The sequence below is a fragment of the Lathyrus oleraceus genome, chromosome 5 (genome assembly GCF_024323335.1).
Source record: "Lathyrus oleraceus cultivar Zhongwan6 chromosome 5, CAAS_Psat_ZW6_1.0, whole genome shotgun sequence".
Taxonomy (NCBI): domain Eukaryota; kingdom Viridiplantae; phylum Streptophyta; class Magnoliopsida; order Fabales; family Fabaceae; genus Lathyrus; species Lathyrus oleraceus.
In genome coordinates this window covers 71,791,135-71,806,973 of record NC_066583.1, presented here as the reverse complement: position 1 = coordinate 71,806,973, position 15,839 = coordinate 71,791,135, and positions in this window count along the sequence as shown.

Here is a 15,839-nt window from a genome sequence, read left to right as displayed (position 1 = left end):
TGGAAAAAACAAAAATAACCATCTCTCTTCTCCCTCTTTTTGACATTATCAAAAATAAAAAGAGTAAAATCCAAAAAATCATAATATAAGGGTAATGATAAATTTTATGTAAAAATAACTTATCTTCTTCACAATGATTTGATGACAATGTTGATATCAAAGTGTCAATCTTTCTCGAATCATCTTTAATTTAATGAAACTTTAATCCTACTATATCTTATGGTCTTGTATCTTAAAAACCAATCTTAATTTGCCAAGATTTGCATATGGTCTTCAAGTACCTATAAAAAAATTAATAGTACTTTCTAGGTCCCCATTTTTCTTTGGGTCCTCTTGGGTTAGTTCTTTTATTTACCCATACATACTCACCATAAGGAACATCATAGTTTGTTATGTGACAAGCCTTATAGGTATGACCTTTTATGCTGCAATAAAAATATGTAGGTTTATGAACATGATTATTTTATATGCATGTGGATTATTTTTAACATAATGCCTTTTAGGATGAATTACACCATGCACTTTCTTTGGTTCCACATTGTTGAACTTATTGCAAGTTGTCTTAACAAAGATAGTTTGACTTATACTCGGGTTATCAAATTTAGTGTACCCAAGTCCACATTTATCATTAGAATATATTTGTTTACTTAGCATATTTTTTAAACTAATTTGATCATTTTCATATTTCTTTATCACTTGGTTTAGTTCAACAATATTAGATTTAAGAGATTGACATTTAGTACATATTGAATTTTTGACTTGGTCTAATTTTATTTTCATGTATAAGTCTCACTTTCTAGAGATAATTTTTTTTTATTTGAACATTTTCTAGAAAGTTTCAAACACTCCTCATGTAATTCATGGAAAGCATTTTGTAATTCATCGTATGAAGGCATATCATTACTTTCAGAATCACTAACCTCGTTTTCTTCATCATCAGAATGGTGTGAGTCCATTAATACCATGCTTGTTTCTTCATCTAAAGATGGAGTATCTCATTGTCGTCTCATGTCACATATGCTTTCTTTGGCCTTTTGTACTTCTTCATTTTGAATTTATTCTTCTTTTGAAGTGTGGGACATTCATTTTTGACATATCCTCCTTTTCCACATTCAAAGCAAGTAAACTTCCTTCTTGGTGCTTCTTTCCGACTCAATACTTTTGTCCTTTTCTTCTTTAAGAACTTTTCAAATTTCTTGACTAGAACATCATTTTTATCACCAGTGGATTGAGATTTATCCTCTTGATTACTATCATGGTCTTTGACTCTAGTTTTTAAGGCAAATTTTTTTGTTTCTTTTCTGGATTTTCATGTTTCTCCAATCTTCCAAATTCTATCTCATGTTCTTGTAATTTCCTGAACAATGTTGCATAAAACATTTTAGAAAGACTTTTCTTTTTTGATATTGTCTTCGCCTTTGATTTCCATGCCTTTGTTAATGATCTAAGGACCTTTAGATCCAACTCATAATTTGTAAAATATTTTCCAGGAGTCATCAAGTGATTGGTTAAGTGAGCGAATCTCTTTTGCAAATCAAGAATTGGTTCACCAGACTACAATCTAAACATTTCATGATCTCGTGATAAAGTGTTCAGTTTTGATCTTTTTACTTCAATTGTACCTTCATGAGCCACTTCCAAAGTATCCCAAATATCTTTTGTTGTTTTACAATGAGATATACAAAATAATTTATCCATACCTAGGGTTGATTGAAGAGTGTTCTTTGCCTTATTGTCAAATAGAATTTTTTGCTTGTCACCATCCATCTAAGGGCCTTTCATGTTTACATGTTCTTCATCATTGATGATCATCTTAGGAAAATGTGACCATACCTCTATCGATTGTGATCCCGCATCGAACTCCTCATAACGATTGAGTACCCTAAGATAAAGGGGCATCATTATCGAAAATTCTAGAGCCACGTGTCGCGACTACCTAGTAAGGCATTGTGAAATACAAGGAATACATTTAATATTTAATGTGTATGTTTACAATGTTACCATCCTCACAACTATGTCACCCCTTCAACCAAGAGCCATACTGAGAACTTGCACGACAAAACTCTTGTTCCAGCAAGCATACACAATAGCTTGAGAGATAATTGTTATGTGCCACTCACAAGGCCCACATGTTAAGATCCAAATGCAAACAAAACACAAAGGAATAGTTACAACCTCAACCAAAAGCTCAGAGCACACAATTTTGACTTCCTGCCAATTTTCAATTGTCGGATCTAATCATACAGTGATTTCCACGAGACGTCGGATCAAGTTGGAACAATTCTAACTGTAACAACCCAATTTTAGTATTTAATTATTATATTATTATTATTATATTTTATTTTATTTATTTAGAGTGTTAATTGATTAATTGGTTGTTAGGTAGTATAATAATTGATTATATTAATTAATTTGGTGTGTTAATTAATTATTTGAATTAATATGAGATATAATGAATAATTGAATTAATTAAATTGGTGTGTTAATTGTGTTGGTTTAATTTATTTGAATTAAATAGAGATATTTAAATATTAGGTTTTATTGGGCCTATTAATTAAATTAGAGGTATCACTCTTTAAGCCCAAATGTAATACTAGTATATAAGAGGTGAGGAGAGTGAGAATTAGGATTCATTGGATCATTTGATAACAATAGAGAAAGAGAAGAGGAAAAGTAAGGAGAAGATGGGAAGAACAAGAGAGGAACTAGGGTTTCCAGAAAATTGAAGAGGTAAGGGGGGAATCCTTGTTATTATGGGCTAGTATGATCGTGTCAATGGGTAGATGTATGTTTAGGTTAAAATTCCTAATTTTATATGGTTGTTTGAAATTGTTAGGTTTGATGAGTATTCTTGATTTGTGGTGATTGATTGTGTTAAAACTGCAAATTAACGTTATGTACTTAGAGTATTATGTGAGTTATAATTTTCTGAATGTTTGGCTTTTTACGGAATCGAAATCGGAGGTCCGGAAGTCCTCCAACGATGAAAAATGCAGAAAATTCTGCATTCTGTTTTATGTTAACCGGTTACCCACCGAGCGTTAACCGATTACTTGCTTAAAAATCCGTTGATTCTGTTTTTGTGTTAACCGTTACCCACCGAGCGTTAACCGGTTACTTGCTTGAAAATCTGCGCAGGAAATTGATTTTGTTTTATGTTAACCGGTTACTCACCGAGCGTTAACCGGTTACTTGCCGTGAAAAATGAAAATTTGAGATTTTAAAAGTTGTAATCATCTTGGAATGAAATCTAATTGTGCGTACTTGATAATTAGTTTATATATGATGATATGTGGAATGTTAAGATGGTAGAGATGATCTTAATTGCATATTTGTGAATGATATATTGTTATGAATGTGTATATGTATCATTGGTGGATAATTCATAGAGTTGAATTATGGTGATATGTGGAATGTTAAGATGGTAGAGATGATCTTAATTGCATATGTGTTGGTATTTGTACATTCATTCATGGCATGGTCGGCTTCATGGTGGAAGCGGTGAAACTGTGGGTTCACATGGTATTAGACGTTGATCCTTGAATGGAAATAGGCGTAGCATACGTTGATCCTTAATTGGAAATAGGCATAGTAGATGTAGCATACGTTGATCCTTAATTGGAAATAGGTGTAGTAGATGTAACATACGTTGATCCTTAATTGGAAATAGGCGTAGTAGACGGTGATCCTTAATTGGAAATAGACGTAGCATACGTTGATCCTTAATTGGAAATAGGCGTAGTAGTGGCTTTGATCTTGTCCGGATCGGAAGCGTGGCTTGGATTCTAGATATTGAATCGGAAAACGGTGAAATGTTGAGTTCACATTGCGGTACCACATGCATAGAGTCACATGTCTTGCATTGAGTCACATTAGAGTTATGTGATAATTGAATGTATGTATTGATGTGATTGTGAGGTGTGTATGAGATATGGTAATTGAATTTGATGATGTTTGGATACATAATTTGGCAAAATATGTGATTATGTGATAAGTGTATTTATGTGTATATTTGGGAATATAGTACTGGATTTTAATATTGTACTCCTTGAGTTTTGATGGATGTTTGAAACATGTGAAATAAATGTTGGTTAATATTATTGACATGGTTATACAAGGTGTGATGAATTCCGTTAATTGTTGATTTAATCATTGTGCCTTATTATACTTCTTCATTATGATTTGAATTCTCACCCTTTCTGTTTGAATGTTGCCTTTACATGGGCATCACGCAGATACTCAGGAGTAGTATTGCTGAAGTAAGTGGACGGTAGCTCATTCGAGATTTAGCAGGAGAGTTTCCGTATTTTAGTTTGAAGACTAGGTAATGAGTCAATGCTCTGGTCATGTAACACTGGGTAGATTAGTAGTATTGAACTCGTATCCTATTTGGATATGTATTATATTATTACTTGTGAACATGCTTATTTGCAATTGTTGTTGAGAGGCCATAGTGCCAAATTCTGGATTTGATTTTATTTTATCTTGAGGAGATTATTGAGAGATGATCATGGTATGAGACATGAACCATTTTATGAAATACATGAGTATTCATTCTTTTCCGCTGCGAACGCATATTTTTGAATATTCATGATAAGTGAAATGTGTTATTTTAAATGACCAGGTGTATTGTGTATTGATGATGAATGATGTTGATTTTTGAAAGCTTTTAGTTTTTGAAAACGTCGATGTGACGCCCTTTTGTTTATATGCGTGCTTATTTACTCTGATTATATGTTAAGTATTTTGGGGTAGAAAAAGGGGTGTTACACTAACCACCATCTCTATATAAATCTCTTCATGTGCTAAGACTCATGTATTATACTCATTCTAACACTCATCTACTTCTCATTCATTCACTGAATTAAACGTTGAAATGTTAAATTTATAAACCTACTCTTCTGTTGTACCAAAAACTCGTTCTACCACATCTAAGTTATATCTTATTTATTATCTGTTATTTCTAATTCTTGAACGAAACAATATTAAATTATTATTCTTGTTGGACAAATAAACATACCAGTAATTAATAATAGGTAGTTAAATATAAGGATCAAGATAGTTTATCAATCAGAACCGAAGATTAATTGATGTAGTTTACTCTTGAAAAATACCAGAAATTAATTAAGCAAAGTTTGACTAGTTTGCATGAAAGCCAAGTGTAGCACAAGGAAAGGATTGCGCATGCTTCATCTCATCTCCATCACTACCACTAAGTGATGTAACTCTTTGTTAGCAATAGTTCAATTTTATAGTATTTTATCTCTTGTTTGTTAGCTAAAAATTCAGATAAACTTAAACCTCTCTTGACGTCATAAACTAATCAATATAACAAACTGAAAAGAAACATATAAATGGAATGGGTGGGGTTGGCAGTAGACAATTCCGACCACTCGAACCATTCAATTCAATAAATCAAACAAAATAATAATGAAAAAATTGGCTTTGTCCACTAGGGTTGAACTTAGCCACCACATAGATAGTGTTTTGGTTGGAGAGAAACCTAGGTCGTGTGTGTATCAATCTTCCACTCGTGGGTTTAGTTTATCTAACACACTACTTTGCAGCTCAAAAGCAACCACGACTATAATTAAAAAAAAATAAAATATCATGAAAGATAATTAATTAATTAATTAATTATTATGCTTAATTAAACTGATAGATACATGTGTGTAACTAGTTTTTTTAATGTAAAATTAACTTTACTGTGTTGCCAAGTGGCCAGTATTTAAATTTTGAGGCCATGCTTTTCTAACCCATCAATGCTCTCTTTATATGTGACAATAAAATATAATCATGTCTTTGTCGAACTATAAATATTTATTTGTCTTTAAATTAAGTCAGTTTTTCATAAGAATGAGTGTGAATATTCTGAGATATTAAGAAAATGAAAGACAATGACTTTTCAGTGTAGATATAAAAGATAAAGATTTAATAATTAATAGGAAATTTGTATTCGATATTATCAATATATTTTAAATAAGCTTTTGCCAAATGCCACCTCGACGGCCCCGGTTTTACAAGGTAAACCGGCCACATTGCAATATATCTTTTAGATTTGTAATTATAATAATTTAATATGGAAACCGGCATTATTTATTCACTATAACAACCAATTAAAAATATTAATTTCTTAAACCAAAAAAGAAAGGTTAATCCTTTTGCAATAAGTGGTCGATGACTATTTTATGGCCATTTAGGAAATTAGTTTTTATGTGAAAAAACAACAACATCGATGTTATGAGATTGAAGATGTAAGATCATAGTTTAAAATGATTATAAAAATATAATATTTTTGTCTTAAACAAAATTATGGTAGAATCGAACTCAGGTCATGACCATTAAAAAACATTAATACACTTCTATCAAGTTAATACATAAACATCTTACATATATTTAATAAATAACCTATATAATAAATATTTAATGTATTTTTAATATTTGAGGCCCCGAAATTTTTGAGGCCCTGTGCGGTGGCACACCTCGCACACCCACAGAGCCAACCCTAATTTAACATAACCACCTTCCATCCAAGCTGATGTACTTGTTATCCCAAGACTCAATCCTTTTCAAAATAGAATCAACAAACGGTCTTTTAAGTAGTTTTGTTGTGGGGATTAACGACAATCATGAGTCTTATGTACTTAAATGAGAGAGATTCTTATTTGCAATGAAAACCCCCTCATGCCATACCAAAAAAACAAACTACATCAATCCATATTAAGCTACTCTTAACAAAACCCGCCTAGAGTTTCGAGGAAACCTCAAAATGATTTTCATCATTGAGACCTTTCATCACCCATTCCTAACACATGTGATGACGCGACCAACAATGGTGTGACTTAGTTTATAGAGTGGTTAAGTGCACTTGAGTTTTGCGTGTTTGTATGAGTGAAAATCTAGTTATTGATCTTATGGTCTCCGTTCATGGTTGGTTTTGATCCTTTAGCTATCATTGCTTATAAATAGAGTGAGTTGAATATTTGGAAGTTTTTTTGCAACCTTTTAGATTTTAGGATTTCAGTTACATTCTCAAAGAAACTCTTTCATTCTTTTTTCCTAAGAATATCGCTAGGAATGGCTCAGAGCTTCGCTTAAGGCTTTCAATCTTTTTAATTCCTCCTAATTCATCATTCTTTTATAATCGGGTATCCTTCTAACTCAAGTTTTCTCCTTCACCATTTCCTACTTTTTAGTTAGGATGAGTGACAACACTCTGTTACCACAAGAAATTAGTAAGGCATGTTGAAGGCGTAATTAATGAAAGCGTCTTATGGATTTAAGGATTATACCTCACCAAGGGGATGTTTGAAAGAAAAGCTGAGTCCAAGATAAGCAAGAGCTGGGAAAATCACAAGTTACCAGAAGATGAAATCGACGGAAGAAGCAAGTTGGGTCGAAATCCGTTCTATCGACTAAACCAGAGATTGGGACTTAAGAAGTTCTTTATTGTATCGGACACATAGGGGATGGTGTCAACATAAATACCTGAGCGGGATAAGTTTGAAATTCAAAATGGCTAGCAATTACGAGGAGAACGAGCGCCAAAGATATGGAGCAGTTTTTAGATCGTGTAGCACGACGTCTGTCTACAAACAATTATTTTTTTTGGAGTAGTTTTTGCCTGTAGACAGTCTCTTTAGGTCATTATAAATAGGGGAACCCACAAAGGACTCCGGGGTGTTCACTTTGTACAAAAATCACTTGTAAAAAAACTTCACATTCCTAGCGTGAGGAAGCAAGAGTTTTCAAGAGTGCTAATGTACATGAATCACCACATTTACTTCAATGCAATTTCCTTATTTTTCAATTGTTCCCGTTGAACACTTTGTTTTAATTTCGTTTACGTTTGAATTGTCCTTTTATGTTGTCGTCTACGCCGTCGACACTAATTCTATTACGATAATAGAATTCACCAAAAGCGCGTTCGTTGTGTATGTCTTTTGAATGTTATAGTGTTGTCGGTCACGAGTCACCCATAGTCTATAGCATCATCATTTTGTGTGGAAAAACCTTTGCTTGTTCAATATTTTGTCAGAATCCGTTTCTCACAAAGTTAATAGTCCGTCGAAGTGAACGAGTTACCTAGTTACATTAGCACATGTCTTAGGATCAAGTGGTCGGTCCTGCAAGTAACCCTTAGTTTTAGGCTTAGGGAGGACCAACGATTGTTTACCAATTTCCACAGTAAACAAAATGGCACGCCCAGTGGGACCAGTGCTAGTGTAGTTACGCAATTGCATGAAACTTAGAAGTGGCAAACTATATAGTAGACCACAAGAAACTGTGAAAATGTCAAACTCCAATACGAATGAAGTGCCACAAGGGACTTTATCCACTACAGAAACAGTAATTTCATAGGTTGCAACTTTGCCTCCGTTGACAAGTGTAGCCTCAACGATGTCGACTATAGGTGCGGTTGGAGCATCAATTCCTTTACCTCCACCGGGAGGTTCAGGATCAATGATGACAACGTTCAGACCTTATGTGCCTCGCTTTGGCACCACATATCCTCTTTATGGAATGTCGTATTCTTTAATGCCAGGATATCAGTCAACGTCAAGTGCAACATTGTTTTCAGACAACACTCAAAATACGAGTCCCTCCTTACAAGGATTAGCGCAAGAGGGCAATGCTCAGAATATGAATAATACTCAGAATAGAACCATGCCGCTGTCGAATACTTCAATAGCGGCGTTGAGGCAACAAATGGATGATAGTAATCATGAGTTGGTTAATATGTTAACTAATCAAATGGGTACAGTTTTTAATCCTGTGATACAGGAATCTGCTGAAATAAATAGGCAGGTGGCTAATCAATTGACACGCTTGTGTAACTTCCTAGGGGCGCCGGCTCGACAGATGGCACAAGTGGTTAGGAAAACCATTCCTGTTCAAGTAGAGATAGGGGCAGCAGAAGATGAGACAGTCCATGAGGGACAAATCCTTAGACCCTAACAAAATCAAGGCGTTAAGTCAGGAATAGCAAGACGTAACCAGATGGTGTTAGTTAACCGACATCAGAATGCTGATCAAATTATCGATCATTATCGGCAAGAAGACTTAGCAGTGGAAAATAATTTGATAACTATTGTCGAAAGAATTATGGCTAGGAATGGTATGAGTGCCACATTGCAAAGGCCACTATATGCTTCCCCATTGGCTGAATTTATTCTCCAAACCGAGTCACCTAGAGAAACGAGAGTGCCTAAATACACTAAGTTTGGGGGAGAATCTGGTGAGTCGACAATAGAACATATTGCCAGATATTTAACAGAGTCGGGAGATTTGGCTCACAATGAGTGTTTGAGAGTAAAAAACTTTCCTTCTTCTTTGACTAAGGCTTCCTTCACATGGTTCACTTCTTTGGCCCCAAATTCGATTGATTCGTGGGCCAAGTTAGAAAAGAAGTTCCATGAACAGTTTTATGAAGGGCACTCCAAAATCAGTTTGGCAGAATTGTCTAGCATTAAGAGAAGGTTTGCTGAGAGTATTGACGATTATCTGAATAGATTTAGATCATTAAAGGCCAGGTGCTTTACGCCAGTACCGGAACATGAACTTGTTCAAATGGCTGCTGGGGGGTTAAATTATTCCATTAAGAAGAAAATAGACTCAACCTTTGTAAAGAGTATGTCACAATTGGCTGATAGAGTTCGACATCTCGAACGACTGAGGTTAGAAAAGGTTAGACACAATAAGGCTAAGAAGGAAAAAATAGCTTTTGTCGATTATGATGCGACAAATCCAATCTATGAGGCTGATTATGCCTCATCGACCGAATTAGAAAATGACGTGGCTGAGTTAAAGCTAGGATCTGCTTATGAGTGTCGGTCATTACTTCATGCACAAGGGAAAAATCCTGTCGAAAACAATCCAAAATTCCCTTCAAAAACATATACATTTGATGTCACCTAGTACTAAAATACCACCATTGGAACAAAGACAGAAAAGAGGATTTTGTAAGTATCATAATTATCTTGGTCACAATACTTCTAATTGTTATCTTTTCATGGATTTGGTTCAGAAAGAAATTCAAGAAGGCAGGCTGAAGTTTGTTGGCCGCAAAGTGAAGATTGATGTTGACCCTCTCCATTAGGAGGAAGCTCTATTCGTTGAGCCAGTCGAGATCAATATGGTCGAGATCACTGAATATGATGAGGCTGACATGTTAGAGGAAACTGATGAAAGCCCAGATGTCGATATAGCTGAAGTCTATCCAAGGGCTGATGAAGATTTGATAGATTTCCTGTATCGCTGCAAGAATAAGGGTTCACAAGTCTGCTTATGCCCTAGATGTGGCGCTGTCACCAACAAAGTTGCTGCTAAAAATTTCCAAAAGCTACAATTGGGAAAAAGCAAAGGAAGTGGGTTGAACAGAGCACGCCAGAATGAAAGAATCCCAAGGAAAGCTGTGGAAAATGCTCAAGCAAGGCCTAGGAGCTTTGTACCATCGACAAGTGCTCATAGAGGCACCTGGATCAAGCCTCAGGGAAAACTAGAAACCCCACAAGGTGTTACTGATGCCAGAGGAGGTTTAGCAATCAACTACAGGCGTGAGTTCAAGTATGAGAAAATGACTCATGTTTCTGAAAATTATTTGGGGAAGAACCCCATGTCCAGAACTCAATGGAGACGTTTTCAACATCGCAAGCAGGCTGAAAGAGAGGCTTATAGGGAAATGGCTGAAAAAGGTATGGCTAATGGGGCTGATTCTAGAAAGAGAGTTGTTGTGAGGGTAGACACTACAGTTAAAGAACAGATCAAGGAGTATGTCCATCGACCAAGTGAAAAATGTTCTGATGAGGTTACTGATGACTTCAATTCAGAATCAGAAGCAAGTTTGGATATCTTAGTCAACGTGGTGTCAATTCTACCAGAAGAATACAACTGTGTTACTGAGGTGAAGGATTCGGTAGATGATGTTGACGTTGAAGAAATGGCGTTACATAAGCCAAGATGTTACTTTGTGCTGAATGATGGTTCTGTTGAGAGCCAAGAAGCAATTTTTGAGAGGCCCACAATGGCTATGAAGAGTCATCTGAAACCTCTATTGATTATGGCTAAAGTGGAAGGTGTGACTATCAACAAAGTATTGGTAGATTGTGGAGCTACTGTTAACATCACGCCACACCATATTTTGAAGAAAATTGGCAAGTATGATACTGATGTTAGATCCAATAACATAGTCTTATCTGACTACGGGGGAAAAACAAAAAGCATCATGGGTGTGATCATGGTGAACATCACTGTCGGCTCAATCACTAGGCTAACATTGTTCATGGTAATAGATGCCAAGCCAAGTTACAGTTTGCTAGTCGGCAGAGAATGGCTCCATGGCGCGGGAGATGTACCATCTTCAGGACATCAAAGATTGGTAATTTGGAGAGAATATGGAGTGGTCAAAAACATTGAAGCTGATCAAGGCTATTTCATGGCTGACGTGAACAATGTCGGCAAGAAGGAATTCGAGAGAAAGTTGGCTAATATTTCTCCATGTTTACCAGTTGAAGATGTGTATTCTAATCTGAGTGAAGCTTTTATTTCTCTAACTTTGTACGAAACTCATGGCTTCATTTGGGATGTGGAACATTTAGAGGAACCACCTTATGCAGAAATCCGGCCGACACGCTGGGGGGATGTCAATGATGATGTTTGAGCTAGAAGCTCTAAAGAGGATTTCGGCATACGTTACCGAGAACAAAATAAAATCGGCCCTAGAGGCTGAAGAAAACATGGCTGTCGAAGCCTATGTTTCAAAGAAAGAAGATATTTTGGCTATTGAGCCAGAGCCTCCAGATAAGTCAGCTGTGACTAAAGGAAACGTCAACATGCAACGTTTAGATTGCATTTATGACGATGAACCTTTAGGGTTTGAAAAAGATCCAAGGGCTCCAGAAAAGATGCGACCACAAGACCCCTTAGAAGAAGTCGACCTTGGCGAAAATGGAGACAAGAGGCCAACATACATCAACGCCAACATCAACAAAGAGTTAAAATCTGAGGTAATATCTCTACTTAAATAATTTAAAGATTGTTTTGCTTGGGATTATAACGAAATGCCTGGTTTAAGTAGGGATTTGGTAGAGCTAAAACTGCCAATAAAAGCTAGAAGAAAGCCATTAAAGCAGACGCCTAGGCGTTTCGCACCAGATATCATGGCAAAAATAAAAGCAGAGATAAAAAGGCTCCTCAAAAGCAAGTTTATACAAACTGCAAGGTATGTCGAATGGTTGGCCAATATTGTGCCAGTAATTAAGAAAAATGGGTCTTTACGAGTCTGCATTGATTTTAGAGATCTAAATGTTGCTACCCCAAAGACGAGTATGCCATGCCCGTAGCAGAAATGTTGGTCGACTCGGCCACTGGTTTTGAATATTTTAGTATGTTAGATGGTTATTCTGGATATAACCAAATTTTTATTGCAGATGAAGATGTGCCGAAGACGGCGTTTCGATGCCCAGGAGCCTTAGGTACATATGAGTGGGTTGTCATGCCATTCGGCCTGAAAAATGCCGGAGCGATATATCAGAGGGTAATAAACTCAATGTTCCATGATTTTATTGAAGATTTCATGCAAGTATACATTGATGATATCATGATAAAATCAAATTGTCGACTTACTCATGTCGAACATCTCCGAAAGGCCTTTGTAAGAATGAGAAAATGTGGATTGAAAATGAATCCATTAAAGTGTGCTTTTTGTGAGCAGACAGATGATTTCCTTGGCTTTGTGGTGCATATAAAAGGTATTGAAGTAAACCAAAGCAAAACAAAAGCCATTATGGACGTCAAGCCTCCGTCGACCAAAAAGGAACTTCAATTTTTGTTTGGCAAGATGAATTTTCTTAGAAGATTTATATCCAATTTAAGTGGTAAAACTAAAGCTTTTTCACCACTCCTTCGACTGAAGAATGAGGACTTTAAGTGGCAAGAAGAGCATCAAGAGGCTTTCGACAAAATTAAAGAATATTTGACTAAGCCTCAAGTACTGGCCCCTCCTGTTAGGAATAGGCCAATGAGGTTGTATATTGCAGCTTTAGAATCAACTATAGGAAGTATGTTAGTCCAAGAGGATGAAAAAAGTGTCGAAAGACCTGTGTATTACCTTAGTCGAATGCTTAATGATCCTGAAATTAGGTATAGTGATATAGAGAAACTATGTCTATGCCTGTATTTTTCTTGTATGAAACTAAAACAATATATTAAGCCCATTGATGTGTATGTATCTTATCACTTTGATATTATTAAGCACATGTTATCTAAACCAATTTTGCATAGTCGAATTGGTAAATGGGCTTTGGCGTTAACTGAGTATTCTCTGATGTACGTGCCCTTAAAAGCGATGAAAGGGCAAGTGGTGGCAGATTTCCTTGTCGACCATTCAATGGTCGAAATGGCTCAAAATTATGTAGACATAGTGCCATGGAGATTGTACTTCGACGATCAAGACATAAGAACAAATCTGGGATTACGGGAGTCATAATTTCTCCAGCTGGAATTCCAGTAGAGTTCAAATACAGAATTGAAGGAGTATGCACAAACAATGAAGCGGAATATGAATCTTTGATCATAGGACTTGAACTTCTGCTGGAATTGGGGGCAAGGAATGTCGAAATTATGGGAGACTCTGAGTTAGTAATTAAACAGGTATCAAAAGAATATAGGTGTGTCAAAGAAAATTTAATCATGTATTTTGTGATTACCATCAGACTACTCAAGAGATTTGAGTAAGTAAGCCTCCAGCATATACCACGGAAAGAGAATCAGAGAGCAAACGATTTGGCGCAGGAAGCTTCAGGGTATAAAGCATCGAAAGATCAAAATGAAGAAGAGGTTCAAGTAAGAGAGAAGGTATGAAAAACATTGTTATCACCATCAGATTTGTCGATTATAAAGTTAGGAGCTGTAGATAGATATCATTTTGAAATTCTGACCGTCGACGACGGGGGAGAAAATGATTGGCGCAAGCCGTTAGTCGATTATTTACGTAATCCTATAGGGTCGACAAATCAAAAGGTAAAATATAGGGCCCTCAGCTATGTCCTGGTGAATGATGAATTGTTCAAAAAGACAGTTGAAGGAGTTTTGCTAAAATGGCTTAGAGAAAGTGAGGCATATGTGGCTATGTCGAGTGTACATAGTGAAGCGTGTGGGGCGTATCAAGCGGGACTGAAGATGAAATGGATTTTGATGCGCTCAGGAGTTTATTGGCCTTCGATGTTGAAAGATTGCATTGAATTTGCTAAAAGTTGTCAGGAATGCCAATTGCATGGGGGCATACAACATATGCCTGCAAGCGAGTTGCATACAATTGTGAAGCCCTTGCCTTTTCGAGGGTGGGCATTGGATGTGATTGGAGAAATAAAACCAGCTTCGTCGAAACAGCAAAGGTATGTTTTCGTCGGTATCGACTATTTCATAAAATGGGTCGAAGTCGTAGCATTGACAAATGTGGATCAAGAGGTTGTGATAGACTTTGCCTAAAGTCACATCATACGCAGATTTGGTATCCCAGAAACAGTTACAACCGACCAAGGGTCAGTTTTTACTGGTCGAAAGTGCAAAATTTTACAAAAGAGATGGGAATCAAATCATTGACTTCTACCCCATATTACGCACAGGCAAATGGCCAAGTCGAAGCGGCCAATAAAGTGATCATTAGCCTAATAAAGAAACATGTAGGCAAGAAGCCAAGAAATTGGCATAAGACGTTAGATCAAGCTTTGTGGGCATGTCGAACGTTGCCAAAAGAAGCAACCAGAACAACTCTATTTCGACTGGTATATGGGAAGGACCGTTTAAGGTTTTGCAGGTTTTCTCTAATAGCGCCTACGAGGTCGAAGAGTTGGCACCAGATAGACGAATCTTGAGGGTAAATGGAAAATAATTAAAAAAGTATAGGCCTCTCCTTCAAGAGGTCAAGATTTCGACAGGCTAAATGGCTGTCGAATAAATTAGGTTGGAGAAAACTATGTTTGAAACCAGCTACAAGAGCACAAAAAATTAAACATACACAGTGCTGGAAAATAAAGTAATGGCATAGAAGTTGGCAAAAGCCATTGTTCAAATATTACATCAAAATAAAAATGGCTAAAATTTGCCGAATTTAGACTGAAATGATTGAAGCTCAAGGTTGTTGTGCAGAGACTAAGGTTCAAAGTTGTCGGCCTGGACCCTAATCTGTTCAAGTTTCTTTTCAACTTTGGAGAGTTCTTTAGCTATGGCTAAGGCATCTGTGATAGTTTGCTCGACAGTATCTTGGGCTGGCTTCACAACCTTGTCGACAATGCGAGATTCTTCCTCAATAATTGACCCCAATTCACTGTCCAGAGCAGCAATTTGACGCCGAAGGTCATCAATTTGGAGGCGTATCTCAACAACTCTTGTTTGTGTAGGGGCCAAGTCCTTCTTCTTCTCCTCAATCATTTCCAGCAATTTGGTGACTTCTTCATCGGCTTTCGTCACCAGTTCCCATTTCTCCTTCACAAAGGCCTCTGTAGTTTCAATATGGTGTTCATTTTCCCTAACGTTATCGATATGACGCAGCATGGGAACCATAAGTTTTTCAAATGTGGCCATTACATACTTAGCATACTAAGAAAGGTGAAGCTCCTTGAGTTGGGCAAACACATGCAAGAGTTCTGGGCCGATAGCAGGTTCACTTAGAAGCACATGGGATAGATCCGGATTCAAGGCGTAAAAACGAACCCTGTCTATCAGAGCTTTGACCTTTGTCGCTTCAGGACCCATCTTCTCAGAATGGAGTTGGTGAAACTGCTCATAATCTGAAGAAGCGTCACGTGATCTTACTAGGCTACGAAGCCTAGCAATTGCTT